General features: G+C 43.8%; 1 pseudogene; it reads left to right on the forward strand.

The window, feature by feature from the left end:
• Positions 1 to 7,640: 7,640 nt before the first annotated feature.
• Positions 7,641 to 9,075, forward strand: part of LOC103746372 — a 35,529-nt pseudogene continuing 34,094 nt past the window's right edge.

A 9,075-nucleotide genomic window follows, 5' to 3' on the forward strand; every position in this document is an offset into this window, starting at 1 on the left:
TTCCTTCCTTCCTTCCTTCCTTCCTTCCTTCCTTCCTTCCTTCCTTCCTTCCTTCCCTCCTTTCCTTCCTCCTTCCTTTCTTCCTCCCCTCCCTCCCTCCCTTCTTCCTTCCTTCCTTCCTTCCTATTTCTTTTCTTTCTGTTTTTATTTTTAATTAGCATACAAAGTAACAGGTTTCCTTACAGCATTTTCATTTTCATACGTTTTTTCTCTATTTTTTTTTTTTTTTTTTTTTGTTAGTTTTTTGAGACATGATTTCCTTATGGGCCCAGCTCGCCTGAACTTGAGATGTAGATAAAGCTGACCTCAATCTCACAGTCTGCCTACCTCTGCCTCCCCAGTGCTGGGATTAAAGGTATGTGCCACCATGCCTGGCTCATTTTTTTCTATTTTTAAAAAAATCCTTGTACACCCATGCACATACAGGCAGCACTAAGTAGGCTCAGTGCATTTAAGAACAAAGCACATGATGTTGGGAAGGAAAAGCAATGGGGGATGGATTTGATCAAAATACATTATATGCATGTATGAAATTCTCAAAAATGTAATTAAATCTTTTTCTAATCTTTGTGGGTGCATGTGATGTGTGTATATGTATATTATTTGTTTGTGTGACTAGGACATTCAGAGTCACGTTCTAGTCACATCCTAATGCTTAAGGTCCCTCAGCGGTTCCTTAATCTTGTAAATTGAAGCACAGACCTCTTCAGGAAGCACCTAATCCTGCCACACCTTCTGATTCCAGTGGGGTTTTTTTTGCAGCCCTGGTGTAAAGCCTGGTCCATTACCCCACTTTGCAATGTCTTACATTTTGCATGCTTGCAAAACCATATGGACTATGCTACCAAGTTCTACCAGTTCAAGATGTAGTCTGTTTTTCTTTCTTTTTAAAAATATTTATTATTTATTTATTTATTTATTTATTTATTTATTTTATGTGTGTGAGTATATTGCCTGTGTGTAAGTGCACCTGTGTCATGCAATGCCCAGGGAGGTCACAAGACGGCGATGCGTTCCCCTGGAACTGGAGTTACTTCTACCACAGCTGTCGTGGCCTCTGTGAACTGAGAAGACAGGTTCTGCAGCAGTTGCTTTGAGTAGGGAACTCCTTTGGTGGCATTCTTAATTTAAGCTCTCTCCTTCCAAATTAATTTACCTTTTGATAAGTTGGTGTCTTTGATGGGTGCGGTCTTGCATACAGGGCACCTTTCCTATTGTCCTAGTCAAGATCACTAGTTTTCTCTTTAAAGGCACTATTCTGTTTATCCATTTACAACTTCTTTCCCGCCCTCCGTGGCTGCAGCTTCCACTTTTCTCACGCTTCTTTCCTTGCGAAACCACTCATTTTCACATTTGTCTACTTTACCTCCTTGTAAATCTGAATAAGAGCAGTAACCATGCCACCTAGACTTACACTGTCTTGAAATTGCCTGGGCCAAACAACCTGGTCTGTTTCTTTGGAATTAATCCTTACTCAGAATTTCAGGACACAGGCAGAACCCATCTAGATTCTTTGCCAGAATCTTACATGAATGGCCTCCAGCCCAGTTCTTGATGAAGTCTTGTTCACCTCTGAAGCCTCATGCACCTGTCCCTTACAAACTGCGACCAGTGACTCATTAAGCTCGGGTTACATTCTAGGGCCTCTCTATCCTGCAGCTCCAAACTCATCTGCATCCGTCCCACAAACCATTTTCAAAGGCCTGAGAACCACATGGCCAAGTTTTTCACATCAGTGACCCACTTTTCAGTACTAATTTTCTGTATTTGTTACTTTTCTCATTGCTGTGATAAGTACAGGACAAAAGCAACCTAAGGAAGGAAGAGTTTATTTTGGCTCATCGTTCAAGGGCACGGTCCATTATGGTGGAAGACGTGGAGGCAGGCACATGAGCCGCTGCTCACACTGCTTCTGCAGTGAGGAAGCAGAGGAATGTGGTGTTCAGCCTTGTACTTTCCTCCATCGGGTACCCGAAGCGAAGCTGTAGGACGGAGTCCTTCTCTGTAACAACCCTCAAACATGCCCAAGTGATTACAGTCAAATTGACAATGAAAAGCAACCATCCCAGGGGCGGGGACGGTGAGTCCTTCTCTGTAAACAACCCTCAAATATGCCCGAGTGATTGCAAACAGTCAAATTGACAATGAAAAGCAACCATCCCAGGGGCGGGTCGTGGTGGCACAGGCCTTTACTCCCAGCACTCGGGAGGCAGAGGCAGGCGGATCTCTGTGAGTTCAAGGCCAGCCTGGTCTACATAGTGAGTTCCGGGACAGCTGGGGCTGCAGGGAGACCCTGTCTCAAAAAGACCAAAAATAAATAAATAAAAAATAAAAGCAACTATCACAAATGAACTTGCAGAGCCTCCTAAGTTTCATTAGCTTCCTGAGTCATATGAGACTCCCAGTTCTCCCTAGGAAGGAATGCTTTAATTTAGACAAAATAGCTACCAAGAGAAAGAGAATCAGCAGGAGTGGGGAGAAAGAGTAACGGGGTCAATATGCTCAAAATTCATTATCACAAGTATAAAACGTGTCATAACGAAACCCATTATTTTACATAGTGAATGTATACTAAAAGTTACCAAAAAAGTTAATGTCTTGTCATAAGTATTTTCCTCTTAAATGAATTACGTTGATTCACTCAAGTTGCACAGTGGCCTGTGAAGAGGCCAGAAATTCCTGCTTCTGTCAGAGTGACAATCTGAGCATGAGTACCCTGCCCTGATGTCCCTGAGTACCTGTTGTCCTAGTCCTGAAATTCATTAACACTGCTCAGGCTTCCGTATGTGTTGTCACTGGCCTTCAGTTATGCTTTTGGCTTAATAGGCCCCTTCTAAGGCAATAATGAGGGCACAGTGCCCCTGGTTGATCTAAATCAGTTCTTACTGAATAGATCACTCAGCTCTTCGTCCATTTTGAGGAGAACATTTACAAAGCTGGAAAACCTGACACTTATATGTCCAATGAGTGGGTGCTCCTTTTTTTTTTTTTTTTTTTTTTTTTTTTTTTTTTCTTTTTGAGACATGGTCTCCCTGTAGTCCCAGCTGTCCTGGAACTCACTATGTCCAACATCTTTTTCCATGGGATTCCATTTTCCTTCTATAAATTAACATGGATTTTACTTGTATTTATTTTTACTTTAATTTCTTGGCTTTTTCAGTTTTAATGCTCTTATGTTTTTTGTCTATTATTGCCCTTATTAGATATATTCAACCTGTTCTTTATTTTTTCTTTTGGTGGGGTTTTCTTTTTTTTTTTTTTTTTTTTTTTTCGTCTTATTGATACAGGGTCTCCCTGTAGCCCCAGCTGTCCTGGAACTCACTTTGTAGACCAGGCTGGCCTTGAACTCACAGAGATCCACCTGCCTCTGTCTCCTGAGTGCTGGGATTAAAGTGAGCCACTATGCCTAGCTTTTTCTTTCTTTTTTTAAAAAAGCTTTTATTTATTTTTATTTTATGTGTATGAGTATTCTGCCTGCATGTGTGTGTACAATGCCCCAGAGGCCAGAAGAAGGCATCAGATCCCCTGGAACTGGAGTTATGGACAGCTGTTAGTTGTGTACAGCCTCTTTGTTTAGTAAGTTTTTTAAAGTCCTAAACTAGTAAAAGGCAATAATCTTGGCTCTTGAGGAGATTAACAGCCTAGTGGTGAAACACACACACGCGCTCACACATAGTCTAAAGAAGATATGAGGATGCATTTGTATGGCAGCCAGATAACAGTAAATGGAGATGTATACTGAGCCATGGAGAGTTGGCTTTATAAGTGAAGTTTTATAAATTAAAAGGTAGTGAAATTAAATGTGTTGAGTAGATAAGAAAAAACTCTCCAGGGGCGAGCAAATACCCATCCAGAGATCAGGTCATTCCCGGGCATCCCTCAGGCTGAGGCCTGGTACCGTTCCCTGCCTTCCTCTGTGTGCCTGGCAATCATATCTCCTTAATCCAGATCCAGGTGTCACATGGCATGGCCAAGGAAACCAGATTTAACACAACATTTGTAAGTGTGACATAGCACCAGTACTTTTTTTCTGTTGAGATGCCTCTGTGCAGTCAAGGAGAAATGGAAATGGAGCCAGGCGGAAACCCCGGAGGGATTTTTCCAAGAGCCATCACACACTCACAGTCGTCAGGAGACGAATTACAGGTCTTCTATCTCTTTTCTTCTTGCTTGCTTTTCTCATTCCTCTGGCTTCTTCCCACCCTATCTGCCCTCATGAGAAGTCATCTTATTCAGCCACAGTACATCAGCAGGGTCAATTGTGTAAGTCTGAAGACAATGATAGGATTGTGTCCAGCAGTGTGTATTTACCGTTATCTGAAAAGGACAGTCAATTCTTTAATGTCTCCAAATTGCTTTGAAGATAAAATTGGTGCATAAATGTCAGGCGACATTATTGCTCTTATGGCTGTTTGTTTTCTCCCTGGTAAACCCTCATCTCTGTCCAATGAAAGCAAGGAGCTACATTATCTCCGAAATTTATGTCATGAAATTTATAAAAGGAGAATATCTTTATAACTCAGCAGTTTTTCAGAAAATGCTAGAATCTTCTTTGCTCACTTCTGATATCATACTGTAGAATTCGGTTCATGATGGGGTTCGGGGAGCAGTATGAGGAAAAGCTTCTGCTGATATAACTTGATCCAGGACTGGAGTTTAAATTACCTGAAAGTGTGTATGGACATACCTGCCTTTGAAAATCTACAAATCACAGCTGTCTGAGTCCTGATAAGGACTGTTTAGGAAAAGTTCAGCTCGAGCTGGTAGGTATACACTGGAGATAAGAATGTATCACTTGACTAGCATTTCTGAGGCTCCAGTTTGGTCCCTAGCAAACACACACACACACACACACACACACACACACACACACACACACACTTCTGTTTAAAGGAGATGATTAACTTTTATCCATTAGACTTGGCAACATTGATAGTTATTATAAAAACCTGCATATCAACTTCTTTTTTTTTGCACCAGTTACAGCTGAGCACCCTGATCTTCCAAGTGTTTTGATATAGATCCTCCAGTACCACAAATAGCACAGGATTTATTTTGAGATTAGCTTAATATTTAGGTAATTGTTGGCCATGAAATCAAAAGCTGATGGGAAAGCACCTAATATTATGAAAAGTTATTTAGTGACTTTTTTCCCCCAGTGTATATTTTTATTGAATTTTTGTGGATTTCATATGATACATCTTAATCATATTTAGACTCCCTCCACTATCTGCATGCCCCCCATAGCCTGCCCACAGGATTTCATGCATTCTGTCATACATGTTAAGGCCTATCAAACCAAGTTTGTGTACTCAGATGTCCCTTGGTGTGAGTTCATCCACTGGAGCCTGTTCAGCCTGTCTACTGTCACTCCCTTAAAGAAGATCAGCTCTCCCTCACCCAGCAGTGATCAGCTATTAATAGCTCCTTGGCTAAGATTAGGACTTCCTACCCATTTCCCCAGTTTTATGCTAGTTTTTGTCTAATTGCATTTGTGTGGTTTTGTGCATGCTCTCATCACTGCTGTAAATTTAGTGGCTTCTGAGCACTTGCAATAATGGTTAACGCACATAACCATGTGCCTATCCCTACTGTAATCACTCTGTATAACCTAATCCTCATGGAAGCATGTAAAATGAAGACATTGCCACCCCATTTTATAGATAATAATATTGAGACAAAAGAGATTAAGTGGCTGAGTCAAGGTCACTCTGTTATTACATGGAAAATATAAGTTGAAAATAAATTTAATACACCTACCCCCATCCCAGTTCAGCAGCAGAGAACACTTTGGTGTGTCTGCGGTTTACGTACTGTATGTACTTTTCCTGTTGTGATCAAATACCTGATAAGCTGCTGAAAGAAGGAAAGGTTTATTTTTGCTCACAGTCGGGGGGCATTCAATCCATCATGGTGGGAAAGGCAGTAGGAGCCGAGGCCCATCCGTCATATTGCATCCACAGTCAAGCAGCAGATAGTGAAGAGGAAGTGGGCTGGGCTTCCACATTTCAAGGCCCACCTCCAGTGGCCCACTTCCTCCAATGAGGCTCCACCTCCTAAGGGTTTCATGACCTTCCCAAATAGCCCCACCAGCCAGGACCAGGTGTTCAAACGTGAGCCTATGGGAAACATTTCACATTCAACCCACAACACCCTCATGCTCTCATGGCCCACTGGGAAGCAAGACCTGATGCCCAGCATCATCCCTGGGCTGGGGATAAATAAAAATCTAAACTGAAAGTATTATTTCTTCCCAATGATTATCAGTTTCACAGGATTGTAAAGTGAAAGAAGAAAAAATCCTTAGTGGACCATCTGTGTGCTTTCTGTGTCAATCTCTCCTCTCTTCCTGAGACTACAGTGCCACAGATCAACGTCGATCCCTCCGCTCTCGTGCAATGGCTCTTGTGGTTCTATTCATTTTCCAAATATTTTTTTTCTTCCTAGTCATCACACTGACGACTATCTCTGTATTCACTGACTCTCCTTTGTCATCTCCGTTCTTCTTTTTCTTACCTGAGGACGAGGAATGAAAAAGCATTTACAGACTGCTGATTTTCACTGCAGCAGAGAATGTGTGTTCCATGGCATAAAGCTGGAGGACAGGGCGAGGAGTGGACAGACTAGTGTAAGAGTGAGACCACGGAGGACAAGTCAGCCTTCGGGTTGCAACAGCAAGAGGTTTATTTAGGACACAGGTAACCTGTGGGCACAAGTCTCCTCGGAGGACTTGCGCGCCCCAGGTTGGGGTTTGGCAGTTTTTATAGAGCAGAAGCAGGGTACAGAAGCAGAAGAGCAGTTATTGGTTAATTCAAACACACACACAATAATTTCAAAAGTATGCAGAGATATGGGGTAAGGGTCGGGGCTAAGGGGAAGTGGGATTGCTAAATGGGAGGTGACCTCAGAGGCACAGGTGTTTTTCCCTCGATTTCCTGGTATCGGGCCCTCAGGGTGGTCAGGAGTTCTACCCGTAAAACTTGTTTATGGCTTGATCTGTGAAGCTTGACCGGCGCCTGCCCGTCCTGCAGCCTTTTGATAAGGCTGGTCCTGGTTTTTGTCAATTTTAAACATGTGGGCTCATGAGTACTCATGACGCCTAGTCTTTTTCATTCCTCCCTTTTTCTATGGACATATGAGTGGAATCTTTCACTCATCATAACATGTCTGGATCTTCGGTCCTCAATGCCTGGTACTGGCTTGTGAGGACTAACGCCTGCACTACAGACAGCCGTTCCTTCACAAATTGGACCAGTCGATTAAGTATACAAGGTCCCAGGGTTAAAATAAGAAGGAGTAGGACTAAGGGTCCAGCTAGGGTGGATACCAATGTGGTGAACCAGGGTGATCTATTATAAAGGTTTTCAAACCATCCTTGTTGAGACTCAAGGTGTCGTTTCCTTTCTTCTAATCTATGTTTGAGCCTGTCTAGAGTCTCAGTGACTATCCCAGTCTGATCAGCATAGAAGCAACATTGTTCTTTTAAGGCAGCACACAAGCCTCCCTGTTTTAGGAATAACAAATCTAAACCCCGTCTATTTTGTAATACTACTTCGGATAGAGAGGTAAGGGAGTCCTTAAGAGCCCGGACGGATTTTTCCAAGGCGAGCAGATCTTGGTTCATCGCCTGGTGTAAAAGCATGTATTGGTCTGTACGGACAAGCGCGGTGGCCCCCGTACCTATTCCTGCAGTGATACCTCCTACTCCTAGCAGAACGGCCAAGGTGAGGGAGATAGGCTCTCTCTTAAACCTGGTGGGGGAATTCTCATAAAAATTCAGTACATAGTCATCCTCGTGCCAGTAAATCCGAGGCCACAGCTGAATTAGGACACAGAAATCCCGGGTAGAGTTTAACATTGTTGCTGACACACATGGGGTGAGCCCCGTACTGCATGCCCAATAGGTACCACTAGGAGGTACTAGATAATAATTACCAGGATAGATTATTGCAGTTTCATTGCAGAACTTGGAGGTAGTAGGGGGGTTTCCGATACAGGTGCCACTAGAGGTCACCTGAGTCAGGGTTAACTGATGTTCCCCGGTTAGACATGCGGGGGGGGCTTCTGTATGGTTAGAGTAATTTCCCTGAATGGCAATGCCCTCATAGTAGGGGGGCTGTGGATTAAGGCACAGCCAGCAGCTCTTAGTTTTTCCAGGATCAGATTGATTAAGTGCCTGGAATGCCCCCTTGATTAGATTTAGGAGCCTATCCCCGGTACCTGGTGTGGTTGGGGTAGGACTTAGGGGTGTCTGGGGTCTGCTATGGGTTTGATTCCGACTATCCAGTGAGGGAGCTCTAGGTACCGAGGCCGGGCGTTGGTCTGGAAGAACGGGGTTAGGTCCGACTGACTGAGGTGGGGCAAGGACTGAGTATTCTCTCCTTATTGTAATGAGGCCGAAGGGATCTTTCCATCCCCAATCAGGGAGATAAACATAAATGCCCCATGTCTTCTGGAGGCTCCAGTCGGCCTTTTTCCCGTTCTCTGTGAGTTCTAAAGTTAGCCGGTTGGTACCTGTGCATATTCTAGACCCTGTCTCTGACAGCTTAATCAAATCCCAACTAGAGCTGGGTTTCCAGTAAGTGGTCCCAGCGGTCTCACAGCCCCATACAGCACAATAACCTACTTCCGGTCCCTTGCACGAAGTTATGAGATCTGGTTCTCTCCCATTCCCTGGGCATGCATACACCCCATGGAAACGGCCACCTGTCCCACAGCAAGCTCCAGGGATTAATTTGCAGAGGTCAAAGCTTAAGCTCGGAAAGGTGGCGCCTAAAGTCCCCACCTTAGAGGTCTGATTAAGGGGCTGGTTGTCTCGGAGACCAATCAAAGTCCAGGTTATGTTGTACACAGCATGGGGGTTGGGACATTGAATAGCGGGAATAAGGGAAAACAGAATTAGGATCATTAAATTGTAGTGAGTCTTAGCTTTAAGGGGTTTTCTGTCCGGACTAGCCGCCATTTCCTTTCGTCAGGGGGCTGTTCTTGGTGTTCAGGGTTCGCTGCCTTGACGTGGGAGGCGTGGATCCAAGTCGCAATCCCGTCGACCTTAAGAGCGGTTGGTGTGGTGAGAAG

This window comes from Nannospalax galili, unplaced genomic scaffold (assembly GCF_000622305.1).
Source record: "Nannospalax galili isolate Female #2095 unplaced genomic scaffold, S.galili_v1.0 scaffold1144, whole genome shotgun sequence".
Lineage (NCBI taxonomy): Eukaryota > Metazoa > Chordata > Mammalia > Rodentia > Spalacidae > Nannospalax > Nannospalax galili.